Source organism: Schistocerca americana, chromosome 7 (genome assembly GCF_021461395.2).
Source record: "Schistocerca americana isolate TAMUIC-IGC-003095 chromosome 7, iqSchAmer2.1, whole genome shotgun sequence".
NCBI lineage: Eukaryota > Metazoa > Arthropoda > Insecta > Orthoptera > Acrididae > Schistocerca > Schistocerca americana.
In genome coordinates this window covers 164,227,854-164,248,369 of record NC_060125.1, presented here as the reverse complement: position 1 = coordinate 164,248,369, position 20,516 = coordinate 164,227,854, and the positions used below count along the sequence as shown (strand labels likewise).

The following is a 20,516-nucleotide window of genomic DNA, read 5'->3' as shown; positions in this document are numbered from 1 at the left end:
AGTCCGATCAGGGGATGCGTGGGACGAGCTGGCCGTCCCCGACAAACCCCCATCCGGACCCCCACAGTGATGCCCATTGGCAACAGCCTCAAGCTGTGTGACCGAAGCCAACACTGCCTGAAGCTGGGAGCGAAGGGATGCCAACTCAGCCTGCATCCGAACACAGCAGTTGCAGTCCCTATCCATGCTAAAAACTGTTTTGCAAGGAACGTCTGAACTAATCTACAGAGAGCGCAAACAAATCGACAATATTTAAACGGTTATTAAAATACAAGATTGCCTAGTAAATGCAGTAATGCTGCTACTTGCACACTGCTGACACTGCTCGGCGGCGGAAGGAGACTAAGCGAAATTACACTTCAGGTACTAAAACACGATGCTACACTCTCAAATACTATAATACGCCCGAAATGTATGAATTAAACAATGCAAGTACCAAAAACACGCAAAGAAATTAAGAATTAAACTATGTAACAAATGAGTGAGCTAGGAGTATACGACTTGCTGCTGCAGCTGCTTATCCAACGGCGGCAGGGAGCACACTGACTGCGACCAACCGACACTGGCCGTTCAAAACAAAACAGTAGACAAACGACTACGCGAATTTACACTTTTCAGGTACTAAAACGCGATGCTACAACTCTCAAATACTATAATACGCCCGAAATTTATGAATTAAACAATGCAAGTACCAAAAACACGCAAAGAAATTAAGAATTAAACTATGTAACAAATGAGTGAGCTAGGAGTATACGACTTGCTGCTCAGCTGCTTATCCAACGGCGGCAGGGAGCACACTGCCAGGAAGTTTCATATCAGCGCACACTCCGCTGCAGAGTGAAAATCTCATTCTGGTATCATACATATGTTACGAGTAGGTTTTCTCAGGCACTTAGATGTTTTCGCCTAGCGTGGCGATAGCTGTTACCTAGACTGAGCACAGCGCTTGCTACTGCCCATCCATGTTTCACTGAGTCTGCAGAGCTAGACGGCCAGCATAGACGCCATACGCAGAGAAGTGCATGCTCTGTTTTCGCTGCAATATCATATCGAGAGAACATCTTTTCACACGATCAGATTACCAAGGATGAGAGCGATGGCTTCACGAATGGGCGAACAATTCGTAACCGTTCCCAGAATAAGCACCAGTGCTCACTGCAGTGTGTAATTAGTTTATCCCCACACTATAATTACCTGATTTGAGCTCCGTCTGGCAAGTATGAACACACAACGGTTTATCCACATCCCAGTCTACGAATATTAAAGTGACTGTCACCTTACGTGACACAGAAAAGATTCCCGTCGCTGAGTTGCTCCCTTCAGAGGCTCGTCACAGTGCCGAGACGACACCAGCGGGACACGTCTAATCTCTGAACCTCGTTGTAAACCAGCGGTTTATCACTGCCACAGAGCGATGCACCTCAGCTGAAATTCTACAAAATTACCGTACAGCCTGTCCCACAGTTCACTCACATTATAAATCACTTAAATGCACCATCGGTGTTTACTTTCTCCTTACTGACAGTACAATCACATACCCTGATCCAAACGCAAGAGACTGTTCCGGCCAGCTGCTCTCTCCGAGCAATAAGACAGACAAAAATATGGGATTCCGTTCCATGTAGGAAAGTCATTCACTTGCGTGAACAGTGCTTGCATCTGAAATTATGCTCTGCGCCTCCTACAGGCCACTTTTTGTGTTTAAAACCCGTTTGGATCGTTAGGTATTCATTGTAGCTCCGCTGACATAAGTGTTCTGTTTTTGCAGCGTGTAGTTACAAGATACTGGTCCCGATGTTGAGGAGCCACGCCTACTAGTGGACTGGGAGGCTGATTTACTCGCATGGAAGTTTGCCTCTCAATAATAAATAGGTGTTACGTCTTCATTAGCGACTATACCTTTAGTGCAGTCGCCCAGTCTGAGACAAGCTACACAATAAAGGTCGTTTTATTGTAATGCAGTTTTTTACTTACGCTCTACTTTGTCATCAAAATCGAAAAACGTGCTGCTTATTAGTCTGAAGATCTCAGATTCACAAAATCAGTGCAGGATCCTAGGTCTGAGACCTGATATTTCACAGCAGAGTGAAAAATTTGTTTTAGAAATTATCTCATACAGATTACGTAAGCAATTCATCAGAAATACTCTACCCTCTAAAAATATGTGCGAGAGAACTTCCGTCACGTTTTGCAGGTAGGCAAGAGGTACTAATAGACGTAAAATAGTGACGGCTGAGGCTGACCTTGCTTGGATAGCTCAGCTGGCAACAACATTGCCCTAGAAAGATAAGGGTCCGAGATTGAGTCATGTTTCCATAGACAATATTTATCTACCAGTAACGTATTTCTAAGGAAATCTGACACTGCGTTTCAGTTACCACCAATCTTAGGTAATTTTCACTAAATTAACCAAGATCTGTGAACATCGAAGTTAATTAAGTCTCAGAACGCTTTCTGACTCTGGTGTTCCATTAGTACAGAAAGAGGAGACAAAATGTTTAAGATTTGGAACCGGATTTTCATTAAAGGGACTTCCATGTTTCCAGAAGTAAATTGTTTTACCATCCCTATGGCTTCATTACTTAGAAAAATTTCAAATGGCTCTAAGCACTATGGGACTTAACATCTAAGGTCATCAGTCCCCTAGACTTAGAACTACTTAAACCTAACTAACCTCAGGACATCACAAACATCCATTCCCGAGGCAGGATTCGAACCTGCGACCGTAGCGGTCGCGCGGTTCCAGACTGAGGCGCCTAGAACCGCTCGGCCACATCGGCCGGCGTAAATATGTGGTGTGAGTTGTCTTACCGGGGCCTTGATTGGGCCATTCTTCTTTGACGGCACAATTACCGGTGAGGGGTACCTTCAGAAGCTTCAGACATCCATTTTACCTCCCATCCGAGATTTGTAAGGAGACGGAAGAGCCTACTTTCAACAAGATGGTGGGGGCACTACCACTACCTTTACCAAAATCGCGTTTGGGCGTATCTCGACGAAAATGTACCAGGGGGATGGATACGCCGTAGAGGTGCTGTGGATTATCCACCACGTTCCCCAGCCCTAAGTCCTCTGGACTTTTACGTGTGGGGAACAGTAAAGGTCGTAATTTATTGACAAAATCTACGCACATTGGATGAACTTCGACAGTCCATCGTACATTAGTGTGCAAATACCTAACTGAACACGTTGCAGTCAGTAGTTCGTGCTGCAGTTGGGCGGCATCGTTTGTTAATGGTGACCATTTCGAACACCTACAGTGATATCTTTAAGTTGGACTTTAAGCTACACTGTCACCTGCAAGTTATGGGCTTATAAACATTTTTTTGGTCCCCCCCTCTATATTTCTAGTGCTATTGTCTTGATTTGCCTTAGATATCAGGACACTTATTTTTTATTTCCTTTCCGCATTTTATGCAAATAAAATACCTCTCGAGCTTCAGGGGTCTGATACAATACCCTTGCACTTACAAATAAACGTCAGAAACACAACGGGTCGAATAAGGAACTTAATTTTTACATGATTTTTTTCTCTTTAATTCACATCGTTCCAGCCCTGTATTTGGAACTATACAGTATTTTGACAACAATTCTCAAGATTCTCCGTTTCCCTTAGTCCTTCTTTAACAATTACCCAGACCGATTACCTTGTGTATAGACGTTTGTATCACTAAGTGCAGCAAGATGTCTGAGTTTAATGGTGCTTGACAGTGATCGTCGTGTAAATTTAACGAAAAACAGCCTGCTTGTTGATATAAAAGTTTTATGCCTTGGTTCTGGGTGTTACTATAAACTAATTGTCACTGGATATAACCGACGTTTCGAAAATGACACCTTGACTCTTCTTCTATCTTCGGGGACTTTTATTTTAAGAGAGCCTAGGTGACAAAGTCCACACAGTTATAACCGATATCTTGAGCAGTCTGAATCTCTCTGACATTTGTATCATTAGCATCTGCTGCAGAATAAAACTCACCGAAATTTTCAGTGCTGTCGAAAGTGAGCCTTAGGGGGGTGTCGCACTGCTTTGATATACTTACCAACTGCCCAGACCTCGTATTTAAATGCGAGTGAAGCTCTATAATAACAGTCCGATGCCCGTGTAAACAGGCATAGTGGTGAAATTATTATACATTGCCAAGACTCAACAGGATAAAATTAGTGGAATACCGGCATCTGAGATTGCCTCTTAAGCACAAGCGCAAAATTTCGGCTTGCAAAGGTCTATATTTCTTTCTCGACTTTGGTGCGTTGCGTCACACGGATCGTGCGACAACCTACAGATAAAAGAAAACTGTATCTAACACTCTATACAGACAGGAACTTGAAATAAAACCATTAGCACACACTTTAGCACACTCCTGTGTTGAACGAGATCGGGCAGTACAAATAAGGTAATGAAAAAAGTCAGTAATACATATAAACTCAAGTATTTCCTTTCCAGAAAAGTCGCTTAATAAGAAACCGGAAACGAAGAGGACTTCACTAACGGTGAGAGCGTTCTACTGAACAACCTAATAATAAATTACTCTCTTTGAGACACAAGCGGTATCAAATTCTCCATAATACGACGTAAGTTTTGACAGATAAGTTCAAGCTGCCACCATGCACAGAGACTCTCTTCACGATAACGAAGTACAATGTATTCCACAAAAACTAACCACACTCATTCACTTGATACATATGACACCATTGTTAGGCTGCAAAGAAAATTTTGAGAATCTATAATACTATACCCTTGATGAGAAAGTCGGTTGGAATTTCATACGATTTTATTGTCCTTAGTAATTACTATGTTTATATGTTCCTGTCAGCCATTCAGTAATTACCAGAGCAGAGGAAAGGAAGAAAGAGCGAGTAAGGCTTAACGTCCTGTTGACTCCGAGGTCATCACGGACGGAGAAAAAGCTCGGATTGTTTCAAGGATTGGGAAGGAAATCGGCCCGTGTCCTACTAAAGGAACCATCCTTGCAGTTGCCTGGAGCGATTTAGGGATATCATGGTAAACCTAATCACAAGTCGTTTTGTTGTATTTTTGAGGCATCGTGTGCCTGCGTATTTCGATCTACGTCCGCACTTCACTGGTATGCAGTGCACAAGGATGCTGATAGCAACACTGCACTGTTGTTACACTGAAGAGCCAAAGAAACTGGCACACCTGTCTAACATCACGTAGCGTCACCGCGAGCACTCAGAAGTGGTGCAACGCGATGTGGCATGGACTAGACTAATGTCTGAAGTAGTGCTGGAGGGAACTGACACCACGAATTCTGCAGGGCTGTCCATAAATCCCTAAGAGTCTGAGGAGATGGAGACCTCTTCTGGACAGTAGGTTGCAAAGCATCCCAGATATGCTCAATAAAGTTCATGTCTGGGGAGTCTGGTGGCCAGCGAATTTGTTTAAACTCAGAAGGGCTTTCCTGGAGCCACTTTATAGCAATTCTGTATGTATGGGGTGTCGCATTGCCCTGCTGAAATTGCCCAAGTCCGTCGGAGTGCACAACGGACATGAATGGATGCGGGTGATCAGACATCATGCTTACGTACGTGACACCTGTCAGAGTCGCATCTAGGCGTCTAAGGGGTTCCATATCACTCCAACTGCACATGCCCCACATCATTATAGAGTCTCCACCTCAAACAGTATCATGCTGACATGGAGGGTCTATGCATTAATGAGGTTGTCTCCAAACACGTGCACGACCATCGGCTCGATACAATTTGAAACGAGGCTAGTCCGGCCAGGCAACATGTTTCCAGTCATCAGTAGTCCACGGTCGGTACTGACAGCCCCAGGCGAGGGGTAAGGCTCAATGTCGTGCAGTCATCAAGGGTATACTAATGGGGTTTCAGCTCCGAAAGCCTATATCGATGATGAAACTTCCTGGCAGATTAAAACTGTATGCCGGACCGAGACTTGAACTCGGGACCTTTGCCTTTCGCGGGCAAGTGCTCTACCAACTGAGCTACCCAAGCACGACTCACGCCCCGGCCTCACAGTTTTACTTCTGTCAAACTTTACAGAAGCTCTCCTGCGAACTTTGCAGAACTAGCACTCCTCAAAGAAAGGATATTGCGGAGACATGGCTTAGCCATGGAAGGTAGGAGACGAGATACTGGCAGAAGTAAAGTTGTGAGGACGGGGCGTGAGACGTGCTTGGGTAGCTCAGTTGGTAGAGCACTTGCCCGCGAAAGGCAAAGGTCCCTCGTTCGAGTCTCGGTCCGGCACACAGTTTTAATCTGCCAGGAAGTTTCATATCAGCGCACACTCCACTGCAGAGTGAAAATCTCATTCTGGATATATCGATGATGTTTCGTTGGATCGTTCGTACCCTGACACTTGCTAATGGCCCAGCATTGAAATCTGCAACAATCTGCGGAGGGGTTGCGCTAATGTCACGCTGAACGATTCTCTTCAGTCGTCGCTGGTCCTGTCCTTGCAGGATCTTTTTCCGGTCGCGATAGTGTCGGAGATCTGATGTTTTACCGGATTCCTAATATTCACGGTACACTCTTGAAATGGTCGTACGGGAAACTCCACACTTCATCGCTATCTGGGAGATGCTGTGTATCATCGCTCGTGCACCGACTACGGCACCGTGCTCAAACTCACTTAAATCTTGATAACCTGCGATTGTAGCAGCAGTAACCGATCTAACAACTGCGCCAGACACTTTGGTTAAATAGGGGTACTGTTTACACATCTGTATATTTGAATACTGTTGTGGCGTAACAAGCCTGCTACGCCACACTGGGAAGGGAGCCGAAAGAAAGGCACGCGTACACACACGCCGACTGGCGTGAATTCTGGAACAGGATAGTATTGAATGGTAGCAAGAAAAGTACGTAGCTGCTTTATACTTAACTTTTAATCTTGGTTTGTTTACAACGTTCTTCGTGAGACATTTATACGATAACTCTCAAACTACGTAAGGCTACTGGCGCCTTGCTAGGTCGTAGCCATGGACTTAGCAGAAGGCTATTCTAACTGTCTCTCGGCTAATGAGAGTAAGGCTTCGTCCGTCTTGTTGCTAGCAATGTAGTCCGTACAACTGGTGCGAGTGCTCGTCCGTATCTCGAGACCTGCCTTGTGGTGGCGCTCGGTCTGCGATCACACAGTGGCGACACGCAGGTCCGACATGTACTAAATGAACCGCGGCCGATTTAAGCTACCACCTAGCAAGTGTGGTGTCTGGCGGTGACACCACATTCCTCCCCCGCAAATCGGCGAACGGTTGTGTTATAAGGCTTCCGCCCGCTGTGGGGAGGACCCCATGTTGACGTATGCGATGAGGTGGGGAGCCTAACAACAGGCGAGGCTGTGCCACCCGCACCCGGCCATTCGGTCCGAGGGGAGCTAGGAAACGCCTGAAAACCTAGTCCAGGGTGCACGTCAACATGCGGTGTATGCGCCTGTAAAGAGACAGGAGGGGCCGAAGGGTCGACCTCCATTGCGTCGGGGTACCCGACGCGCGATGACATCATGTGTTCCGGAGCGGGCAAGAGTTCCATGGCGGAGGACGGCTGGTCACGGGAAGCGATCGGTGGCGCGTGACCCAGGGAGGCGCTGGGTGGCTGCAGCGAAGCGTCGAATGCGGGCGGCGCCGGCGGGAGAACAGGCGGCGGCGGCGGCGGCGGCTGCGGCGGCGCGTCGCCATGGGGCAAAATGGAAGGCATCGTCGGTAACACCTGGGGATGAGGCGAGCCAGTAGATGGGTCCCCAGGGCGCTGACCGGACGGCACCGTCGCTGAAAGCAGACGGGGAGCGGCAGAACCCGTGCGACGACAGAGGCGCAGCTGATTGAGATGCCGACGCACCTCACCAGAGTCCCCCAAAACCAAATACATCGCGCGGCCGAGGCAGCGAAGAATGCGCCCTGCGAGCCAACGCCGTGAACCGCGATAGTTGCGATAGAATACAACGTCGCCTGGAGCAAAAGCAGAAGTCTGCCGCTGCACAGGAACCTGATGCTGCGGATGCAGCAATGACATCAAGTTTCGATGAGGACGACCGTGGAGCAACTCAGCCGGCTGAGAGCGATACGAAGACAAAAAGAGCAACAAGGCTCCTCCCGAGAATGCGACTCTTTCAACTTCAACATCTGTGACTTGAAAGTCCGGACCAATCGTTCAGCGGTACCGTTTGACTGAGGCGAAAACGGCGCGGATGTCAGATGTTGAATACCATTGGCCTGGCAGAATGACTGAAATTCTGCGGAAATGAATTGTGGGCCATTGTCGGAAACAATAGTCTGCGGAAGACCTTCAATGCAAAAGATAGCAGACAACGCTTGGATGGTGGCAGAGGACGTCGTGGAAGACATCCGGACAACAAAAGGAAAATTACTGAAGGCATCGACCAGAACCAACCATCGAGCATTCCAGAATGGACCAGCAAAATCAATGTGCAAGCGTTGCCAAGGAGAAGTGGCTTTTGGCCACGCAAAGACTTTCCGCGGCGGTGTGGATTGTTGTTCGGCACACGCCATGCAAGAAGAACACATATTCATAATCGCAGCATCTATTCCGAACCAAGTACAGTGCTGACGAGCAAGTTGTTTCGTTCGCACTATACCTCAATGTCCTTGGTGAAGAAGCCGTAAGACAGAGGACTGTAACGAACGTGGGACCACTACTCGGGACTGATCATTATCAGAACGCAACAACAAAACACCACGTCGAACAAAAAGTCTCTCCCTATGAGCAAAAAATCTGCGAACCAACGGATCCGCAATCCGAGACTTTGACAAAGGCCATTGCGTAGCAACAAAACGCAAAACGATAGCAAGGACAGGGTCAGCAGCTGTGGCTGTAGCGACACGACGAAAATCAATCGGAAACGATTCGACCACTTCATCGGTTTCCGAATCAATGAACATGGAAGCAAGTTCGGAAGAATCGAATGCTTTATCCTCAGCAACAGGCAAACGGGACAACGCATCGGCGTTTCCGTGCTTAGCAGTGGACTGATACAAGATATCGTAGCGGTACTGCGAGAGGAAAATTGACCAGCGAATGAATTTCTGCGCTGTACGTGGAGGTACAGGCTTGTTCGGATGAAAAAGCGATGTCAAAGGTTTGTGGTCTGTGATGATGGTAAAGTGACGACCATACAAGAAATCATGGAACTTAGTAACACCAAACACGAGAGCCAAAGCTTCTTTCTCTATCTGTGAGTAATTTCTTTGCGCAGACGAGAGCAATTTGGACGCAAAGGCAATAGGGCGATCATGCGAGCCAACTTCGTGCGCAAGCACAGCACCGATCCCGAAATCCGATGCATCTACCATCAACAAAAGGGGTTTCTGGTGATCGAAGGGCGTAAGGCAAGTATTAGAAAGCAACGCCGACTTCAACTGGCGAACAGCGCGTTCGCATTCCGTCGTCCAGACGAACAGAACACCTGTACGGCGTAAGCGATGAAGCGGAGCTGAAATGGAAGAGGCATTGCGTACATTCACACACACCTTGTGATGCTAAACCGTTTAATGTTCTTGCGACCTCAACACGCAATGCGTGAGGAACATTGCACGCTCGGAAAAATTTCGGTTGCGCGTTTACTTTCAGTTCCAAATATGCTTCATAGTTTTTAGCGCAACCCAGGCCCGGTGCAAAAATGTCTGCAAATTCTTCACACAGACGAGAAACACTGTCTGAAGGCACAGTCTGATTCACTGATAGAACCTGATTTACAATAGACATGTTAAACAACTGAAATAAATCTAAACCAAACAAGTTCACTGCAGTAGAAGAACGAAGAACATAAAATCACACAAGTTTTGTTTGTCCCTTGTATGTGGCAAAAAGAGTGCACCGCCCTAACACAGGTAGATTCTGTCCTGAATAACTACGTAACTTAACATTTGCGGCACGCAACGGAGGTGCGCCCAGTTGTTTGTACGTGTCGCGATTGAGCAATGAAACTGCAGCTCCGGTATCGAGCTGGAATGGTATGACCTTGCCATTAAAGTCCAAATCTACAAGAAGTTTATTGTCCTGCTGACGACAAGAGCGACTGTGTGACTGAACAGACACTTGTACAGAATCACTTGCTGATTGACGCGATTTCCGTCGACGTCGACGCACACTTTTTGTGGGACGAACACAGTCACTGGTAGAAAGAGTGGCACTGGGTGAAGCGGAATTAACTACATGAATGTCCATGGGCGAAGGTCCACGATCCTGAGTGTCCTTGGTTCGATTCCGGCGCGAAGCAAAGGGCCTGGAATGAATGTGATTGTCTGATCTGAGCTTTTTCTGGCAAACACTTTGAACATGTCCTTTCCTATTGCAGAAAAAGCAAATAGCTTGGCGTGACGGGCAATGTTCACGCGAATGTCTAGTTGCACACCGCGGGCATGATTTCACTGCATTTGTGGGCTGGCGCGGCACACCTGGTTTAGAGCGCGGCGGCAGCTGCGTCGACGTGCGAGAGGGCAGGTTACCGAGCCGCGCAGCGCGAGCACGCCCGGCGGGCCGGTTAATGTTACACACTGCTGGCGAAGTTTCAAAAGATTCCTGAGCACAGTCAAGTGTGTCGTGTCTATCCAATATGTCTATCACTTGTTGAAGGGAGGGATTAACTAGTTTCAAAATGTGCTCCCGTATGCGAACATCAGAAACGTTCTGTGCAATTGCATCACGAACCATTGTATCTGAATAAGAAAGGCCACAGTCACAGTCAAAGGCACAGTCCCTAGTAAGTCCTTGCAATGTTGCTACCCACTCCCTATTAGTTTGACCGGCCGTACGTTTTGTACGAAAAAACGTATACCGTTTTGCAACCACATTAACTGTTTCTTTAAAATAGGCATCTAAAGCAGACAAAATTTCTTCGTAGGACAGAGTTGCTACGTCGCGTCGGGGAAACAATTTCACTATCACACGGTAGGTGGACACACCGACACAAGAAAGCAAAAACGGCTGCCGCTCATTACCTTGAATTCTGTAGGCGGCTAGATGAAAGGCAAACTGGCGGGACCACTCGGTCCACGACTCGTGCGCCGGGTCGTAGTGCCTAAAAGGCGGTGCAACTGCGAGTTGTGGCTGCGGTAGCGGTGAAGCGGCGGCTGCCGCATCGGTTTGAATGGCACGTTGACCCTGGACGAGCTGTCCAAGGGCATCCAATAACGCCTGCGTCTGCTGATTCTGCAAGCGATAAAATTCGGACAGTACATCTGGCGAAGCCATGACACAAGTAAATGTAAGCAATTAGAAAGAACAAGACCCTTTCCGTTGTCTCGTCGCCAATCTGTTGTGGCGTAACAAGCCTGCTACGCCACACTGGGAAGGGAGCCGAAAGAAAGGCACGCGTACACACACGCCGACTGGCGTGAATTCTGGAACAGGATAGTATTGAATGGTAGCAAGAAAAGTACGTAGCTGCTTTATACTTAACTTTTAATCTTGGTTTGTTTACAACGTTCTTCGTGAGATATTTATACGATAACTCTCAAACTAGGTAAGGCTACTGGCGCCTTGCTAGGTCGTAGCCATGGACTTAGCAGAAGGCTATTCTAACTGTCTCTCAGCTAATGAGAGTAAGGCTTCGTCCGTCTTGTCGCTAGCAATGTCGTCCGTACAACTGGTGCGAGTGCTCGTCCGTATCTCGAGACCTGCCTTGTGGTGGCGCTCGGTCTGCGATCACACAGTGGCGACACGCGGGTCCGACATGTACTAAATGGACCGCGGCCGATTTAAGCTACCACCTAGCAAGTGTGGTGTCTGGCGGTGACACCACAAATACCATGCCTCTATCAGTTACTATGGCGCTCCAGTGTAAAAATTACACATATTCGGGAGTAATAACAAGTAACTGATTTTTAATTAGTGCACATAATGGAATCAGAGTAAACCGAAAACGACGTAAGTAATGAGTAGTAGTAGTAGTAGTAGTAGTAGTAGTGGTGGTGGTGGTGGTGGTGGTGGTGGTGGAGATGAAGTACAGAGATAAGCTTAACATCCAGTTTGAGGCCACGAAGAAGGCGAAGTAAAGGCATTCTCTTACACTGACAGCAAGATAACGCATTGTGAACGAAGTAAGCACGTTTTGCCAACAGTTCACTCTGCAGTAAATCCGCTCCTTCTTGTCCATGAACATTTATAGCAGCAAGAATTAGTGAAGTTTCTAAAATGTTAGCTTTCTCGTTAGTATATGTGACAAGTAATGCTCACAACTTTACCACATAAATCATACCGTTATGCTTACTCAAAAATAAATTCCTTTACAATTAATAGATATTTCAAGAACATCTGAAAAAAAATCTATTGTAATTCGAAAACTCCTTGCTCAGAAAGGTCTTCCAAACACATATGAACCGTCATTTGCTTGACGAATGGTTTTGTATAAGCTGCTTGATAAACAAACCATTTATAAGAACTACGCTTAACAGCGTGAAGCTGTCTGCCATCATCATCGATGACATATCACTAGTAATTCCACTGCGTTCAAGATAGCACGAGGATCAACGTGATGTTCCAAAGTCAGGTATTGCCCTTGTTGCCTAACGAACATTAAACACCTACGTTACTCATGAGAAGCTACATGTGAACTTATCTTAACTTCAGACCAATTGTTTGGTTCTAGATCTAGATTTGAACACAGCCCCATAGGCGACACAACTAACAAGGAATCTGCCGAACCCGACATGTCGAAACTTTTCATACAGGAATAATACATCGAAAGATACACAATGTCAAAATTTTGGTTGCAGAGGCACACTGAAAGTATTTTTAAAAAGGAATGTAGAAATTGGTCACATTCGTAGCTCTCCATGAAATTGGCCACATTCGTAGCTCTCCAGGTGGCTGGGAAAATGTAAACCACGTTGTAGGAGTAACAGACATTTCATGTTCAACATGGTGGGCACATATCCATGGTTAACGGAAAATCAGTAAGCATATAACACGTGATCGTAATTTGTAAAGCGATTTTCAGTTTCCTTTGATAGTTTCCCAGACGTAGTTGCCCACGGCTACTATCCGCTTGAATTTGGAACTCATTTAATAATAATAATAATTACCAATTCTCTTTGCAGTATCGCTAAGTGTTGACAATGGAGAAAAGACCGAGTTAATTTTCTTTCTTATTTCTTCTTTTCTATGTGCAGGTTCCAGAGCTTCACAATAATGTGGAAACCAGTTAACGTCCTGAATCTAGCAAAACTGAAATATAAAGAACGCGCTATGCAATTTAAATCACCTACCTATCCTGGGGAACGACAAATGTGTTATGTATTAGTTAATTTCTTGGGCATTCGTTCGAGTGGATGTCGACATTTCGTTAGCGTTTGTGGAAAAATTAGATCAACAGCAAATAACTCTAACTGTGCCGTGAATTGTGGTTCGAACGATAATTGTTGTGCTGATTAAAGTCCAAAACTAAACCCTCCAAACCCACAGAAAGCATGTACAGTAACAACATTCAGTAGAAAAGAAAACGCTCTAATTTTTTCAGTTAAACGATGGAGGGAGAAAACGTTTATGCACGACCACTGCACAAAGACGGTCTCATTTCGTAAAGTCTGAACATGAGTTGTATAAATGGAGGTAAGACAGTGCTGTGAAAAGGACAGATTGCTACTCACCATACACCGCAGATGCTGAGTCACAGACAGGCACAAGAAACCACAACTGAACAAGTAAACTTTCGCCCAAAGGCCATTTCCTGAAGTAGACAAAGCACACACACACACACACACACACACACACACACACACACAAACACAATTCACGCACACATGACCACTGTCTCAGGCTACCGAGGTCAAACTGTAGACAACTGTGCATAATGGGTGAATGTGTGGTGAGAAGAGGAGGCCGGGATTGGAAGGGGGGAGGATAGCAGGGTAGGGGTGGGGGGCAGTAAACTGATGCTTGTTGGACTGTACAGGAATGTGATGGGGAGAGAGTACAGAGTATGGGGTCTGTGAGCTGTCGCGTGGTTAGATGGAGGAAGGGAACAGGGAGGCGAATGTAGCGGAAAAGAAGAGAAGTAAAAAGACTGTAGGCACGCTGGTAGGACAGGAGGCTGTGTAGTGCTGGAGTGGGAATAGTGAAGGTGAACAGTCACTGGAATGAAGTGCATTGCTTTGGACAGCGTGCTCAGCAGCAGTGTGGTCCAGCTGTTTGTTGACCAAAGTTTGTCAGTGGACATTCATTCAGGCAAACAGTATTGGTGGCCATACCCACATATAGCAGAATGCAGCACAGTGGTTGCAGCTTAGATCACATGACTGCTTTCACAGGTAGCACTGGCTTTTATGGGATAAGTAGTACTAATGAGTGGACTGCAGCAGGTGGTGGTGGCAGGACGTATAGGATAGGTCTTGCATCTAGATCTATTAGAGGGATATGAGCGTGAGCATGAGGAAGGGGCTGGGAGCAGAGTTACGGTAGGGGTCAAGGAGTATATTGTTTAGGTTTGGCGTGCAGTGGAATACCAGTTTTGGAGGGGTGGAGAAGTTAGTGGGTAAGACACTTCATTTCAGCGCGTGGGGAGAGGTAGTCGAAACCCTCACGGAAAGTATGTTTCAATTGCTCCAATTCTGGTACTGAGTCACAAGGAGAATGCTCACTTGTGGCTGAATGGTGGGGCTTTTCGAGGTGGCGGGTGACTGGAGAGATAAGGCGAAGGAGATCTGTTTCTGTACAAGTTTGGAAGGGTTGGGTTTGAGGAGGACGGATAGGTGGAAGGAGTACACTGAAAGCCTCTACTACGATGGAAAAGATTTGTCTGATGTGATATAGGAAGAAACAGGAGTCGATTTAGGTGAGATAGAGGATGCAGTGCTCGAATCAGAATTTAAGAAAGCTTTGGAGGACTCAAGATCAAATGAGACAGAGGCATAGATATTATTCCATCAGAATATCTACAATCATTGGGGGAAGTGGCAACAAAGCGACTATTCACGATGGTGTGTAGAATGCGTGAGTCTGGCGACATAGCATGTGACTTCAGGAAAGACATCATCCACACAATTCGGAAGACTGAAGAGCTCACAAGTGCGAGAATTATTGCACAATCAGCTTAAGAGCTCATGCATCCAAGGGTTGCTGACAAGGATAATACACAGAAGAATGGAAAACAAAACTTAGGACGAATTTGATGAGAATCAATTGGGCTTTAGGATAGGTAAATACACCAGAGAGGCAATTCTGACGTTCGGTTAATAATGAAAGCCAGACTAATGAAAAATCAAGACACATTCGTAGCATTTGTCGACATGGAACAAGCATTCGACAATGTAAAATGGTGGAAGCATTCGAAATTCTGAAAAAAAATAAGGGTAAGCTATACGGAGAGACGGGTAATAATGTACAAAAGGCAAGAAGAAATAATAAGAATGGACGATCAAGAACGAAGTCCTCGGACTAAAAATGGTGTACGACAGGGATGTAGTCTTTCGCACCTACTGTTCAATCAGTACACAGAAGTAACAACGATGGAAATAATAGAAAGGCTCAGAAGTGTAGTTAAAATTCAAAGTGAAAGGCTGTCGATGATGCGATTCGCTGATGACATTGCTATCCTGAGTGAAAGTGAAGAACACTTACATGATGTGCTGAATAGAGTGAACAGTATAATGAGTACAGAAAAAGGATTATGAGTAAATCGAAGAAAGAGGAAAGTAATTAGAAGTATCAGAAAAGAGAATGGCAAGTAACTTAACATCAGGATTGATGATCACGAAGTAGATGAAGTTAAGGAATTCTACTACCTAGGCAGCAAAATAAACAATGACGGACGGAGCAAGGAGGACATCAGAAGCACAGCAGCACTGGCAAAGAAGTCATTCCTAGCGAAAGGAAGTCTACTAGCATCAAACATGTGCCTTAATTTGGGGAAGAAATTTCGGAGACTGTAGCCGACGTCTGTAGCTGAGCGGTTCTAGGCGCTTCAGTCCGGAGCCGCGCTGCTGCTGCGATCGCAGGTTCGAATCCTGGATCGGGCATGGATGTGTGTCATGTCCTTAAGTTAGTTAGATTTAGGTAGTTCTAAGTCTAGGGGACTGATGACCTCAGATGTTAAGTCCCATAGTGCTTAGAGCCATTTGAGCCATTCGGAGACTGTCAGTGTGTAGCACGGCAGTATGGTAGTGAAACATGGACTGTGGGAAAACCGGAACAGAGGGGAATCGAAGCATTTGAGATGTGGTGGTACAGGCGAATGTTGAAAATTAGGTGGACTGATAAGGTAAGAAATTAGGAGGTTCTGGCAGAATCGGAGAGGAAAGGAATATGTGGAAAACACTGACAATCAGAGGGTACAGGATGATAGGACGTCTGTTTAAGACATCAGGAAATGACATTCATGGTACTAGAGGGAGCCGTAGAGGGCAAAAACTGTAGAGGAACTCAGAGGTTGGAATATGTCCAGCAAATAATTGAAGATATAGGTTGTAAGTGCTACTCCGAGGTGAAGAAGTTGTCACAGGAGAGTAACGCGTGGCGAGCCGCATCAAATCAGTCATAAGACTGAGGACACCCCCCCCCCCCAAAAAAAAAAAAAAGAAAAAAAAAAGCGACGAGCGGTTGCTGGCGTTTTCGACAGAGGGCGAGAGAGCGCAGCGCAAACGCTACAGCCGCTATCAGATCCCAGCTATTCTTCCCGGGTAGTACTTGCGCATGCAGCATTCACAGGCAGGCAGTCTGTCAAGAAATCTGTCGCAAAAATGTTACTGGACGGAACTATAACCACCAGTGTGTCAAAATGTGCAATACGTCGTAGCTGCACTAACGGTACAGTCATGACTTCGGTATTCAGACGAAAGGTGCTATAAAAATTCAGGCAACCAGTGACCTCGAAGGCCTGACGTTGCATTCAGACACGTGGTTTACTACTCTACCAAGGGCGCAAATGTCACACATTTTCTCCAACTAGACTGAACCGTATTTTTCCGTAGTTTAATACACTAAACATCGTCTCCAAGCCAATAGTAAAAATCTGTTGGAAGCTCAGAGATAATTACTTAATTTTTTCGGTCAGCAGAAACGCAGTCCTTGAAGTAATATTTCTGAGAAAGAGCTCGTTTCTGCCTGTCCTGATAGGAACAATTTCTGCTCGACGAGCTTACGGCCACCTAACATCAGCCAGGACCAGCCCACGTGATCACAGTGCATTGCACCTTGAACCTATAGACTGCAACAGAAGTTTTGGTTACCACCATTTTTTCATGCAAGATATCCTTAGCCACGGCGGCACGTGAAGAGCTTACAGACTTAGCCTTTTCTAAAATGCCAGAAAGCCAATGATCTTGTTCTTTTGGACTTCATATAAGTCGTTCAGTTTCCGCAATATGGAAAAAACTTTATTGTTTTCCGACCCCCCCCCCCCGCCCTCCCCTCCCTCCCTCCCTCCCTCCCTCCCTCCACCCCCTCGCGGTACCGTTTGTATACCGTCCAGCGCTATTGTAACCACCTGTAGTCTGCGAGTGGTTACTGCTCGTTGACGATGAAAATATGCAGTGCTACATTAATGTGAGTCGACCATGTATGTCATTTCATAGAATATATAACTGAATTGTAAACATTGTTATTGAGACCTGTATGATAAGGCTATAACTACTACCTATATTTAGCCCTTATTTCTTTGCGGCGCTATCCCACTTAAAAGTGAACACGAATCAAAGTGCAACATTCAGTCATTCAAACAACTATTGGACAGTAAGCATCAGAACGGTGAAAGGAATATTGCAATGGACTGTTTATTCATTCAAATAATTACTTATCAGCAAAACTCAGAAAAGTGGAAGAAATATTGCAGTGACTTGATTATAAATACTAATTATAACACATAGAACATCAGTAGTAACCGTTATTTCAGTTAATAGCAGACAACTCGATGTGTTTTCAAGATAGCTAAGGATTTAATTTACCTCCCACAACAATGAGTTCTTTTGTCATTTTAATCGCACTTAGAGCACAACAGTTGGGAATTACATTTGTGAAGTCAGATTATTCCCTCATGCTACCTCCAAAAGACGTCCTCCGAATATCACCTTGTGTGGTATTTTGCAAACAGCTGTGAAAGAAATAAGAATACTATGACCAGTATTAAATTCTGTCATTCGTTAGGCAAAATTATTATTTATAACAATTTGTAAATAATTCCTCATTATATGTAAACAAAACCTCTGAGGCAAGGTTGCCTCTATGCAGACTGTGTTTGTAGAAAGATTTACAGTAATTACTTATTTCACACTGAACAGCATCAAAGTTCTAACAGCGTGCATTACCGTTAGAAAATTGAGCAAGTTTGGAAACAACAGTGGTCAGCATCTGGATACCTCCGCACATTGTAACACTAGTGCTTTGTCGATGTTTTCAACCGCGATCTCAAATACAAAGTAGCTTTCCTAAATAGACAGTCTTTGAGGACAGTGTCTGGTATGTCTGTTTATTGAAACATTTTTTTTACAGTTCTGATTAGTAATATCTTGAGGCAAGTGAACACTGTCAAGGGCAACGTTGAAGGCGTTACAAAGACTTTACAATAGTATGCCGGCTTTTGTACTCATTTTGGACATGTCAGACAGTCAGGGGTTGAGCTTAAGCAAACTTATTCATGTGCTTGTCACAAGCATTCTTTGCAATATCTCTTAACCATAGTTAAAAGGGGCAATATATTTGTAAAACGTCAATTCACGTGCAGGATAGTAGTTTATGAAAATTTGGTTGGATTGCATTGGTGGATCTGCGTACACGTGTGTGTAGGTGTGTGTGTGTGTGTGTGTGTGTGTGTGTGTGTGTGTGTGTGGGTTAGTGGGTGGGTGGGTGTCTGGGTGGCATAGTGGAGCGCATAGTAACACCTGTTAGTGTTGCTTATCATCTTTAAAACGCGGTGACTGTTTGCTGTGGAAGATGTTAAACCGTCTACACAAAAGTATAACCATACGGCATGATATGTCATATTCTTCCCTTGTCTACTGTTCTCTTTGGCCCTCTAGACACTATTGTCTTTCTTGTATCCAATGTCCAGCATAATAGGCAGTCCCTTGTGGTGGGGGCGTCATAGCCCCTTGACAACACAGGGATCGCACAGCTGATGCCTGAGGTGCAGACTGCCCACGTATTCCAAGCAATAGATACTCATGGGGAGAGCCCCTGATCGGTGTGGGTGGCATCAGGGCGGATGACCCGCGATGAACCGGAGCAAGTCACTTTTGCTCGGGACCGAATGGCCAAGCAGTCACTAAGGAAGGGAAGGTTGATTACAATGCTGACAGGTATGATCCTAAATCGTTCCCCTCCGTAGTGAGAACGTGGGAGGAATGTAAGGCTACGTACTGAAGACAGTCATATTCTCCTCGTTATTTAATATGCAGCAGAACTGATGGGAACTCCTTTCTGGTTACAAAACCTCTGTTTATTGTTGAGCACCTGGAGGACAAATTTGGGGAAGTGACAGCGCTGTTCAAAATGCGCAGTGAGTCGGAATCCTCAACTCAGTCCCTGGCGTTACCTGCCTGTGACAAGCTGGGTGATAGTCCGTATTTGGTCACGCCCCATAAAAGCCTCAACATGGTCCATGGAATTATTTTTCATTGCGACCTCCTATTGTAGTATGACTACGAGTTACGTGCCCATTTAGAACGTTGGGGCAGTCACTTGGTTCGGCGTGTGAATAGGGGGAGTAAAGACAATAGGATTGCCACCGGTGCATTCACCTTGCCCTTTGAGGGCGATTCGTTGCCTGAAAAGGTCAAGGACATCGTGTGCCAGTCTGACGTCAAACCTTGTATCCCTATGTTCCTATGCGGTGCTTTAAGTGATGGAAATTCGGGCACATGTCCTCTGGTGCAATTCCAGTGCCACATGTAGAGACTGTGGACGTTCGCTGCATCCGGATACTCCATGTGCGCCTCCTCCAACCTGTGTCAACTGTGGAGAGCACCACCCCTCTGCTAGCCGGACTGCACGGTACTCCAAAAGGAGCGGAAAACTATGGAGTACAAGATCCTGGACAGGCTGTCTTATCGCAAGACGAAACTAAAATACGAAAGGCTGAACCCTGTTCGAATGCTAACTTCTTATGCTGCCACTACGACGGCGTCGTTCTCCATGACGCCATTACGCCCTTCATCTAAGCTTACTCCAGTGGGCCCTCAGGGCAGCCCATTTTCACGCCCCGCCCCTCCCCTCACCACCGGCTTACTGGGGACACGTCTTCTTCTGTTACTCCAAAGCTTCTACTTTGGGAACATCTCCCTTCCCCCCTCCCTCCTCCCCAAATGCAGGGGAAATCGGTACCTTCCTCCCAGCCACGTGCCCTTAGCGCTAGGATTTCACCCGGAACAAGTCCCGCCCATTCACCCCCCTCCACGCCTATCCATAGTGTAAGGCCCTCCCCTAAACGGCCGCCAGTTCCGCAAACTGGAAGCTACAACAAAGTTTTTATCATCGCAGTCCAACACGTGTTATACTGTGATGAAATTCAGTAACGATAAGAAATTTAAGCTTTTCTGGATAGTAATGTAATATGAATGTGCATTATTAAAGAAATAAAAATATTTATA

The 20,516-nt window shown here is 45.8% G+C and overlaps 1 non-coding gene across 1 annotated transcript; it reads right to left on the bottom strand.

Annotated features, from left to right (window-relative positions):
• Positions 1-5,902: 5,902 nt before the first annotated feature.
• Trnas-cga lies at positions 5,903-5,977 on the bottom strand. The gene has a single exon. It is a non-coding gene; the product is annotated as a tRNA-Ser (tRNA).
• Between the last annotated feature and the right edge of the window lie 14,539 nt (positions 5,978-20,516).